Source organism: Takifugu flavidus, chromosome 1, assembly GCF_003711565.1.
Source record: "Takifugu flavidus isolate HTHZ2018 chromosome 1, ASM371156v2, whole genome shotgun sequence".
In the NCBI taxonomy this organism is placed as follows: Eukaryota; Metazoa; Chordata; class Actinopteri; order Tetraodontiformes; family Tetraodontidae; genus Takifugu; species Takifugu flavidus.
In genome coordinates, this window is record NC_079520.1 from 11,718,118 (window position 1) to 11,727,771 (window position 9,654).

The following is a 9,654-nucleotide window of genomic DNA, read 5'->3' on the forward strand; positions in this document are numbered from 1 at the left end:
CAAGTGTCACTCCTTTTGGAAGGGCTGCTGTCTATAAGAGCACAGACGTTTGCAAACTTTCTTCTGAACAAACCACAAGACCGTGACCGTGAACCCAAAGTGAATCCATCTGTTCAACCGGTATCAATCAGCAAGACAAAGATTCCACATCCTGTCAGCAATCCTGCAGCAGAATGACTGACAGAGGGTAAATCGAGCAGTGACCTTAAGAGGGGGAAATAAAATGCCCACAAACCTGAAGAGGCACGGTAAGAAAAATAGGGACAGTCCAGTTCAATATTAAAACTTGCACAATAAGCGTCGTGTCTGTCAATAATTGAAATCTCGTTTTTTCCATTTTGTAAGAACAAAGATTGTGCTGAGGCCCACGAGCCTGCAGAGACGGGAGTGAAGGGGTGGGGGGCAACACTTGAACAGTTTTATTGTGAAATCTGAATCTAAACTGGAATTTAAAAATCATATCTATGATAATTAGTGCAAGTTAATTTTGTCTTCAACACAGAAAGAACATGTGCTTCATTGTATGTGAAATGTAGAAAGGATTGACCACATGTGCCTGTATGTGGAAAAAATGGCATTATTTCATAATCTTGTATCCTGACACCCCCGTGGCGCCCTGACGATGATACTGTTTCTCAAATTTCCTTGACTGAAATCTGATCAAGCATCAATGAGAGCTGCCAAAAAAATTCCAATCTATCAACCCAAGGAGGCAGCATTAATGATCAGATTTGGTTTAATGGCTGTATTATTCTACAGAAGAGTCAGACCTTGCTAGGTTTATGCTGGCTTTTGGTGCAGATGTGAGCATTTGCTCTGATACAGAGTCTCACCAGCTCAGTTATTTTAGTTCCTTCTGTTTTAGCACTTTGGTCACCATATCCTGTGTCAAATACAGGAAGGAAATTATTAGCTTCCTGAAGAAGGGAGAGGGGAATATCAGGCAGACGGGAGGGCAGGGCGAGGTCAGCGCTGATATGGATTGGCCGTTTGGAAGCTCTTAGGATCAGTTACCACATGGGCCTCGGACATTAAAGGGTTTTGGCTAATGTAGTAGAGCCAGTGGATTACAGAGAGAGAGAGAGAGAGAGAGGAGGCAAAAATAGGACAGGAACGGTAGAAATCAAGAGAATTAACTACAGAGATCTGTCACAGTCAAGATAGATGGCTTGTTTTAATTACAGGGGCTAAAAGTGATCCAGTGATCCCCCCCCCCCCCCCCCCCAGACAGGATGTGAAGGTCAAGATGTTGAGACCAATGATGTCCTCCTACCAATAGACGTCTGACCTTTAACCTCTGTTTGATGCTCTCATGGGTGAAGAACAATAACAAATTTAACCAGTTATATATCGACAGTTGTCATTTCAATGATGGCAAAGTAGAGAAGGAATTGAACAATTATACAGTTTTATTTCCTGCAGCGCTCAGTAATCCCATTACAAATATAAGCAAAGGTCTCCCCAACCACTTTCACACAGATAAAACATGTACATGGTTGTAATCACCAAAAAGCAAATCTGAAGGTACCCGATAATGAAATGAGAGATGGATAAAATGTCTATATATACAGATTTGGGTGTTCCAGTTCCCAGTGAGGTGCATAAAATTCAATAGTTTCTGTAAAAATGGGAAATATGCCATTGTGTTGTATTTTTGTTGTCTCTTTATGTGAAGGAAACACAATAACACACAAAAAACGAGGGAAAATGTAACCTGACTTGATATTACTGTCAAGTATGTGTCTTAAATTTATCTTTTAAAAAACAAACATATTCAAGAGTCGTGCTGTGTTCTGGGTTTATTGTTGAATACTGGAACACTTTTATAACCACAGAGTAAAAGAGAAAACGCATGCACCCGGATTCCTGTAAACACAAACACATCACTCTCGCTCTCGCTCTCGCTGTCACAAACACTTTTGCAGAAGTCTGCCCTTAGCTCAGCTTTGTTCCGACGGGGCAAGTGGGTTTAAAAACAAATGACGTGCTTGGCCTTTTATTATGTTCTGGACACTGTTTTTTCTGAGGCTGGAATGCGGACAGGAATGTGTTGTTGCTCTGTGAAAGCTCAGGGGGAGAAAAAATTACCAGGCCATCGTGTTTGAGAAAAAGAAGAAAGGTGCAGAAAGATGGGTTCGGGATGGGGGTGGATAGATATATTTGAAAGGAGGTAAGTGCTCTGGTGCAAAACACTTACAGACTATTACTTGGGGCGGCGGGTTGTCCCCGGTGAGGTTGGATGGGAGCCTTTGACGGGCCGACCCACTCCCTGTCTCTGGTTTTTATTACCGCTGTTATGATGCTGCTGTTATGAGTTCAGGACAGAATAACACTTGCATAACAGCCCTCTTGTTACTGGCCTGGTTCTTCCAACTGTACTGTTCCCATTTCTCTGTTTTTCAGTGTCCTCTTATTTATTTTACCCATGAAATCAGTTCAATTATTATCTAACCAATAAATATTCCTTTAACCACAGACATGTTTGGACTGTTGTACTAGTAAATATTCTTTTTTTTTAATGAGTTTTACAGTGAAAAGGTGTGTGTCTTTTTGTGCGTGCATGGCCTCCTGTGTGTGTTTGTACATTAATTAGGAAAGGGCAGCAGATAGTGGACAGAAGGACATGCAGGATTCTCTGTAGAAGGAACCTAAATATATTTCGCTCCTGGGAGAAACCATTTAAATTCAGATGTAAACAAAGTTTGATCTATTTTGAAATCTCTTGCATTTTTGCAAGAGAGAGGAATTAAAGTGGGGAAACGCCTTCTGTGATGCAATGAACCCAGCGATCATGTGAAATTCCTGTTAAATGCAGTGTCAATCTTAATGGCTGCCCTCAAAATACATAAAGAGGTGATTCCTTATGTGATTCCACGTGCTCTGTGCTGACCTGACCACCAGAAATGGTTAATAACGTATTTCAATGTTTGAAAAGTACCACTCAAAGTAATTAAGAGACACTATCATTATTGATTTTATATTATTTGCAATATAATCATTTATATGTATTGTATTTATGTATATACGTATGTATTGTATGTATTTCCCAATAAAAATGTAGTTTATTTGCAGTCGTAATCCAGCGATAGATAGTAATGAGCTGACTGTATGTTATTAATATTGAAGAAAATACGAATTTCTGCGTTTTTTTGGCACTTCCTTTTTGATTGCAGATTCCTTCCAGTTGTTTTCCCTGTCCTGTTTGGTCACCTGGTTGTTCCACAGTTGCACATTTATGTTCTTAGGCTTCCAGATCAAAGCCCAGATGGTGAACGGCGGCGTGTTTGCAGAGCCACCAAGGCAGCGGGAGATAATTCCATTTTCAAATACAATCTACAGGGATGTCAGTGCAACTGTGGAAAATAGGATTTATTTTTATTTATTTTGAAAAAAAAGCTCACCTCGGGAATTTGCAAATCCTGCGGTAATGACAGGCTGCCTGATCAAATGGATCTTTACAGTGTTGCATTGAAATGAATACCGCTGCACAGGCTTTTTGTTCAGATGGGCCTGTAAAATGTTTGTGCTAAACCCGTTTGGACTCACACAGGGATATCCAGGTTCATTATCCTGCTTTCTAAAGTAAATATCAAATCGGGTCACAGCTGAACCGTTGATACAGTGTAGCACTGCAAAAACACCTTAAAAACCAAGCCCACATCTAGATGAAATACAGGAATTCGCAGGGGGAAAGCTATAGTTTTAACAGGCTTATTTTTCACCAGGGGTGTTCAGGGACCTATTTGTCCCAGCAGGGGATGGCAAGTGAGGGATGAGGTCTAGAGTTCCTTGGTCTGTCTGGAGTGGACCATAGAGCAGGAGGGGAACCACCGAGATGGATGAGAGGTGGGGGGATACAGAGAGAAATGGTGGATCAAAGAGTGGGAGAGAATGGAGGAGCAGATCCGGACAGACTGGAGAAGAGAGGGTGAGCGATCACGTACGGTCGTTCTTTTGATCCATCACCGAGTGATGCTCCATTCAATGTGTTGACTGAGACCACCTGGGGGACTCCCTGGGAGGTAGTATGTTGGTTTATTAGCGTTCGGGGGAGGGGCTTCACTCGTCTATGGAGGGTTGTCAGCCTCGCAGCTTCCACATTAGGGTGATTGAAGAACACTGATGGCCCACTTCCACAAAGTGTCAGTGTCTGTGCAGAGCCCGGTGGACCCGCTGTGTGATGTCAACAACAAAAACAAGCTTTCATTACACAGCTAGCAGAGACGCCACAGAAGACCATATTTTGTTTCAGAGAAGCCATTATGGTATGGTTGATGATGAAGAATCGAGCGCACACGTCAGTCTATTCTCTGTTTTATGAACACCTCGACTCCTTGGCTGGTTCTTTTGTTTTGTGTCGCGTTTGAGATGCTTCCTTATAATTTATTTATCCTCCCGTCACCACAAGCAGACTCCATCATTCATGTAATAATGGTAATCTACAAATGAGACTCCCATCCCCCCCTTGTATCTCCTCCCACTCTTCACCGGCTGGTTCACCCCCACTACCCCCCACCCCCTCCCCCCGCCCACCACCCCCCACCCCCTCATTTGTTGTTTGCCTGCATTTTTGTGCTTTCTCCATTTAAATCAGACTATTTAAACGTCTGCATGGTTTGTTGTTTAAACTGACCATGTCTTTTGTAGATAGGAGATTAATAGTTCTAATGATGTGAATGTGAAGCAATGTTCTTCACTCACAGGCTATCTTGGTTTCCATCTCTCCATCCTTCGAAATGTTTCAATGGAATCAGTCTGTGATTGTGAGTGCAGCAGAGACAGCGTACAGCCTGCTTGGCTCTGTGCATCACAGGAGAGCAAAGGATGGAGAGAAAGGCCTCCGGTTAGAGGTCTTTGAATTAGAGAGCGGGAGGATTTCAGGATTGGTGCAGTCCACCAATACTTCAAAATATTCAGTCAGATGTCAGAGTTCTAGGCCGCTCAGGGAATTAGTCCCTCTTGTTGAATTTGTTTGAAAGGTTTAGTAAATGGCTGCATCAGGAAGATGAAGACACTCATGTACTCTTCACTTACTCATCTTTATTCTGGTTGAAAAGGCCATAATTCCACCCTCCTGATGCCCTATCAGTGACTCCAAGAGGACAGAGGACATGTCCCTTAGACAGATGGGGAATATAGTCCTAGTATGGGCTGAGGCGACCCTGAAGTCTCTGCTTGTTTGGAAATACCCCTGGGAAGTCATCCTGGAAGCATTTTGACCAGATGCTCCAGTCATATCAGCTGGCCCCTATTGCCACAGAAGACCAGCATCACCACTCTAAACACCTTGAGTATGTCTGAGCTCCTCATCTGAAATCTAAAGCTAAGAGGAAGTGCACTTCAGGGAATAAAGTGTCTCGTGAGAGGCATTTCAAAACAACTGGACCACGGTAGGCTACAGCAAAAAGGAGAAGCCCAAACCCTCATTTTAGTTCTAGAAAGACACTGACTAAAATAAAAACATGTTCACTGCTATTGTTCTCTATTTAACATTCACTCTTATTTTGTCACCGCACAAGTGTTTCCTGCTCATGTTGGCTCAGAATAGTCAGTCCTTGTAGTGAAAAGGATGAGGAATGTCTGACACCTGAGTACCGTACTGCTTCGGATGGGGTTGGCAGCCGCAGCTGTAGGAACTTTAACAACAATATGGGTTCTGGTTCCCGATCAAAACAAAGTCAGATTTCCAAAGAGGTTTCATACTGTTATTACAACACACACACAGTCTGACCATTTTTCCACTGTATTGCAGCCCAACAGTCATAACTATAAATAACAGAAGACTAACAGAACATAAATAACAGAAGACTAAAGTGTGAAAAAAGAGGGTTGTCAAAGTTGTGTGTAACGAGGGAATGAACTGTTTACAAGTTGTCCACCACTCAGAGGCCTTTTTTTTACCATTTGGAAGTAAGTTACATGCTTCAACATGAAAAAGGAGTAGACTGTTTGTGTTTGCCGCAGGTGGTGACTCAAATTCCTTTAGAGCTGCAGCTCGTTTGGTACAAATCCATCTGTTCCAGTTACCATCTTGGACACATGCGTGTGTTATTCTGCAATAACGCACGCTTTGACACTCAGCAGAGAAACAAGCTCTTGGCGTTCCCTTGTAAGGAGCTGGTGGCTGTCTGTGGGTCATATGCTCTCCCACCAGCCACATCCATCACTTGGAGGCGGAAGGGGGGGGTTCTCTCTCAAATTCTGCTCTGGTGGAGGATGTGGTTACTTTTAAGGGACTGCTCACGTGAGGTTTTCTAAATTTACTCTCCTTACATCACACAGTCTGCTTGGCTACTGTTCTCTGAAGTTACGCTCTGGATAACGTTGTGTTTGAGAGAGTCTGCCTCTGTTCTGGCTCAGGCAGTGTTGTAATTAAGCTGCCTCACATGATGAAAAGCTCTACCTGTGCTTGAGGAAACATGCGTCTGCGTAGTTCAATGAAGCCACACCCTGGGCTGACCTGCAGCTGCACACACACATGCAAACAACCTGCCAAGAATGAGTCACACACAGTGGGCGGAGCCAGGGAAAGATTATCTCATCTACCACTTCCCGCACATTCCCACATCTCATCTCCACCTCCCTGGAGCTCTCTTTGTTTTTCCACCTCTCCTACCTGCCCTCTTTGTGTGTGTGTGTGTGTGTGTGTGTGTGTGTGTGTGTGTGTGTGTGTGTGTGTGTGTGTGTGTGTGTGTGTGTGTGCTTCTTTCTTTCTCTATCATCAGTCCTAGTGGCCAGGTAAAGGGGTGGAGCACTCTGTGTGTGTGTGTGTGTGTGTGTGTGTGTGTGTGTGCGTGTGTGCATGTGTGTGTGCGTGTGTGCATGTGTGTGTGCGTGCCACTGTGAGAAACAGGACAAGAAGCGTGAGAACACTACCTGAAAGCCAGCTGGGAATGCTGAACGGACTGACACATAAAACACACATACAGTTTATGTAGAAACACACACCACTCTTGCATACACACACACACATACACACATTGCAACAGGCACTCCTACACACTCATTCCTGTAAGTGCCATGCTGGGTAAGACCCAGCGGAGACTAGAAAAGCTGATTTCTTAAGAACAGTGTCTGAATCTGGGAACACAAAGAACAAACAAAAGTCAGTGGACCAACAGCCTGGAACAACTGAGGCCCCTTGAAGTTTGTGTACGCGTGTGTGTGCAAGAATGCATGCATGTCTAAGGGCAGATAGGAAAAAATAGCCACAGCATTCTCAGATTTCACTCTAAAGAGGAAGTTCACTCTTGTTTACAAGACTTTCTCCAGCTGATTACGCAACCCTGAAAAGATGACACAAGGTGTGTTGCACATGCTTTGCACTTCTTCTCTGAAGCACAGAGAAAACAGCAGCTAAGTGGCTAAAATTTAGACTAGATTTTTGAAAGAAGTTAAACAAAGTGCAAACGTTGCAGTACTTGAGCCTTACTGGACTGCCCCATTTCCTGGTGTTCTGGTTTAAAATGGTTTGTTTTTAAGAACTATAATATCTGGACTCATTTTTGAACTGGGATTAAGAGCAGAGGCAGGATTAGAATTGGATTTTACACGACAGGTGGGCAGTGAATTAGAGTTAGCAACTAGAGTTCTGTTGGGTCATTTTAAGAGGGAGAAAGAAAAAGATATTAATAAGGTGTTATTAATTGGTGGGATCACCCTTAAACTAATTTATGCTCCGCTAAAACTAACACAACTTGATCTCAGAAAATGAATATTTTTCATATCAAAAGTAATTATAACATATCTGACAGCAAATGTGACTGATATTGTTTCTACTTTCTCTATTTCTGTCTCAGCAAATTCGCACAAAACCACAGCAGATGTGGAGCATCACAATCCCGCTATGATAAGGGCAAATGTATAATTTATGCCTGTGATCAAAGCAGCAACACATTTCGTTCATCTTACTCTGCTTATTTTGTGTCATGGCCTTCACTGGAGTGCAGCCCAACCCATCTGTGGTAAACTGCGCTGTGAAAGCCAATTTGGAACAGTTGTGGCGAGTTACTCTAAGATTATCAGTGTCACAAACGTGGCGAGGGGGCCGTGTTTTCAATCCAAAATGGCTGTCCCACAGATTTCTCTCAAGGAAATTTCCACATGTGAAAAGCACTCTCAGTGGTACAATCATTATTTTATTCTCATTCATCTGCTACAGTGACAAATAATATGAACCTAGCATGCACACACACACACACACACACACACACACACACAAATGTAGTGGCAGTGTCCCAGACAGCTCTCCGGAAGGATGCCATTTCCTGTGGAGCAACTGTGGGTCTCTGTCCATAAGGCTGATGACTCCCATGGGCTACTGGCCACTTTATACCCTTCACATGAACCTAATGCAACAGCAACCCTATCCTACCCCCACCCCAACACACACATGCTCACATGCATAAACATACTTTGTTATGTACAGGCACATTCACATGCTGAAGGGGGTTTGCATTACTTAACTGTATTTGCTTAATCTATTGTTAGCAAACAATGCTATTATTCATGTAAATTTGAAATAAAATGGAAAGTTTACTCTTCTGCATAATGCCTATGTATCTTTTTATATATTTGCATTCATGCACTGTATGTTGGAAAACTATGTGACTGTTGACCCAAGGATCAATCAATGTGGTGTCATGTCAACTCCTGTAGCAATATCACGCTTCCTGATCTCTTTAAATGAGCTTTGAGGCTCAGATGGAAATCTGCCAAATGAAAATACCTTGCTGTTTGTTTTCCACACCCTGGTTTTGACTATAGCTTTTTCTTTACATCTGACTCAAGTGGGATTACCGCCTTATTGACAAAGTCACTTCATCCTGCAGAAAATAAGAATGAGTCAAGCCCGTAAGAGCCCAATATCAGGAGATTATTTTTGATTTCAGGGCTGAACCAACACAGGAAATGCAGGTGAAATTAAGGCTTTTTATGTTTTTATGGCAGTATTGCTTTAGATTTGTAAATTTTCATTTCAATGCATGTGTGCAGCCTTAAAAATGTCCTCATGGGAACATTGATATTACAGGTGAGGTCTCCAGGTGACTAGTTCCACCTCATTGTTGTGAATTCACTGTGCAAAAAAGCCGCAAATGTTGCTCAGTCCTTCTTCTCTTAGCTGCTGCGACTGCCTCATGTCCCAGCAGGGGAGTCAGCAGGAGAGAGGCAAGACTGGAGACCAGCGAGGTCATCCATCCAGTGCAGGTCACTCGCCTTAGACTCACACGTTCACTCCAGGTTTGAATGAACATGTCTTTGGACAGATGCAAGAGTAAACCTAAAACACAGACTGAGCTGGCAATCAAACCCAGGACGCTTCTAGATTGGTGACCCGACAGTGTTAACTGTCTGACCAACAAGGCCCTTCACCAAGCACGTGAACACTAGTCCACGATCGCTGTATTTCCTTTGAAAAGATTTAAGGTATACTTTTGCCTGCTGATGTGTCTTCTTTAGATGTTCCATAACAGAAGGTAAGTGTATGGTGGATCTTATGGTTTGCGTGTCTGCATTTGTGTAAAAGGGAAGACAATGTAGCCAGCAAACAAACTCCTCCCCCTACCCAAACACACAACAGGGGACAATTACAGCCAATTCTCAACATCACTTAGCATTTTAATTAGCAAGGCTGTGAGAAGCAGTAATCTGACA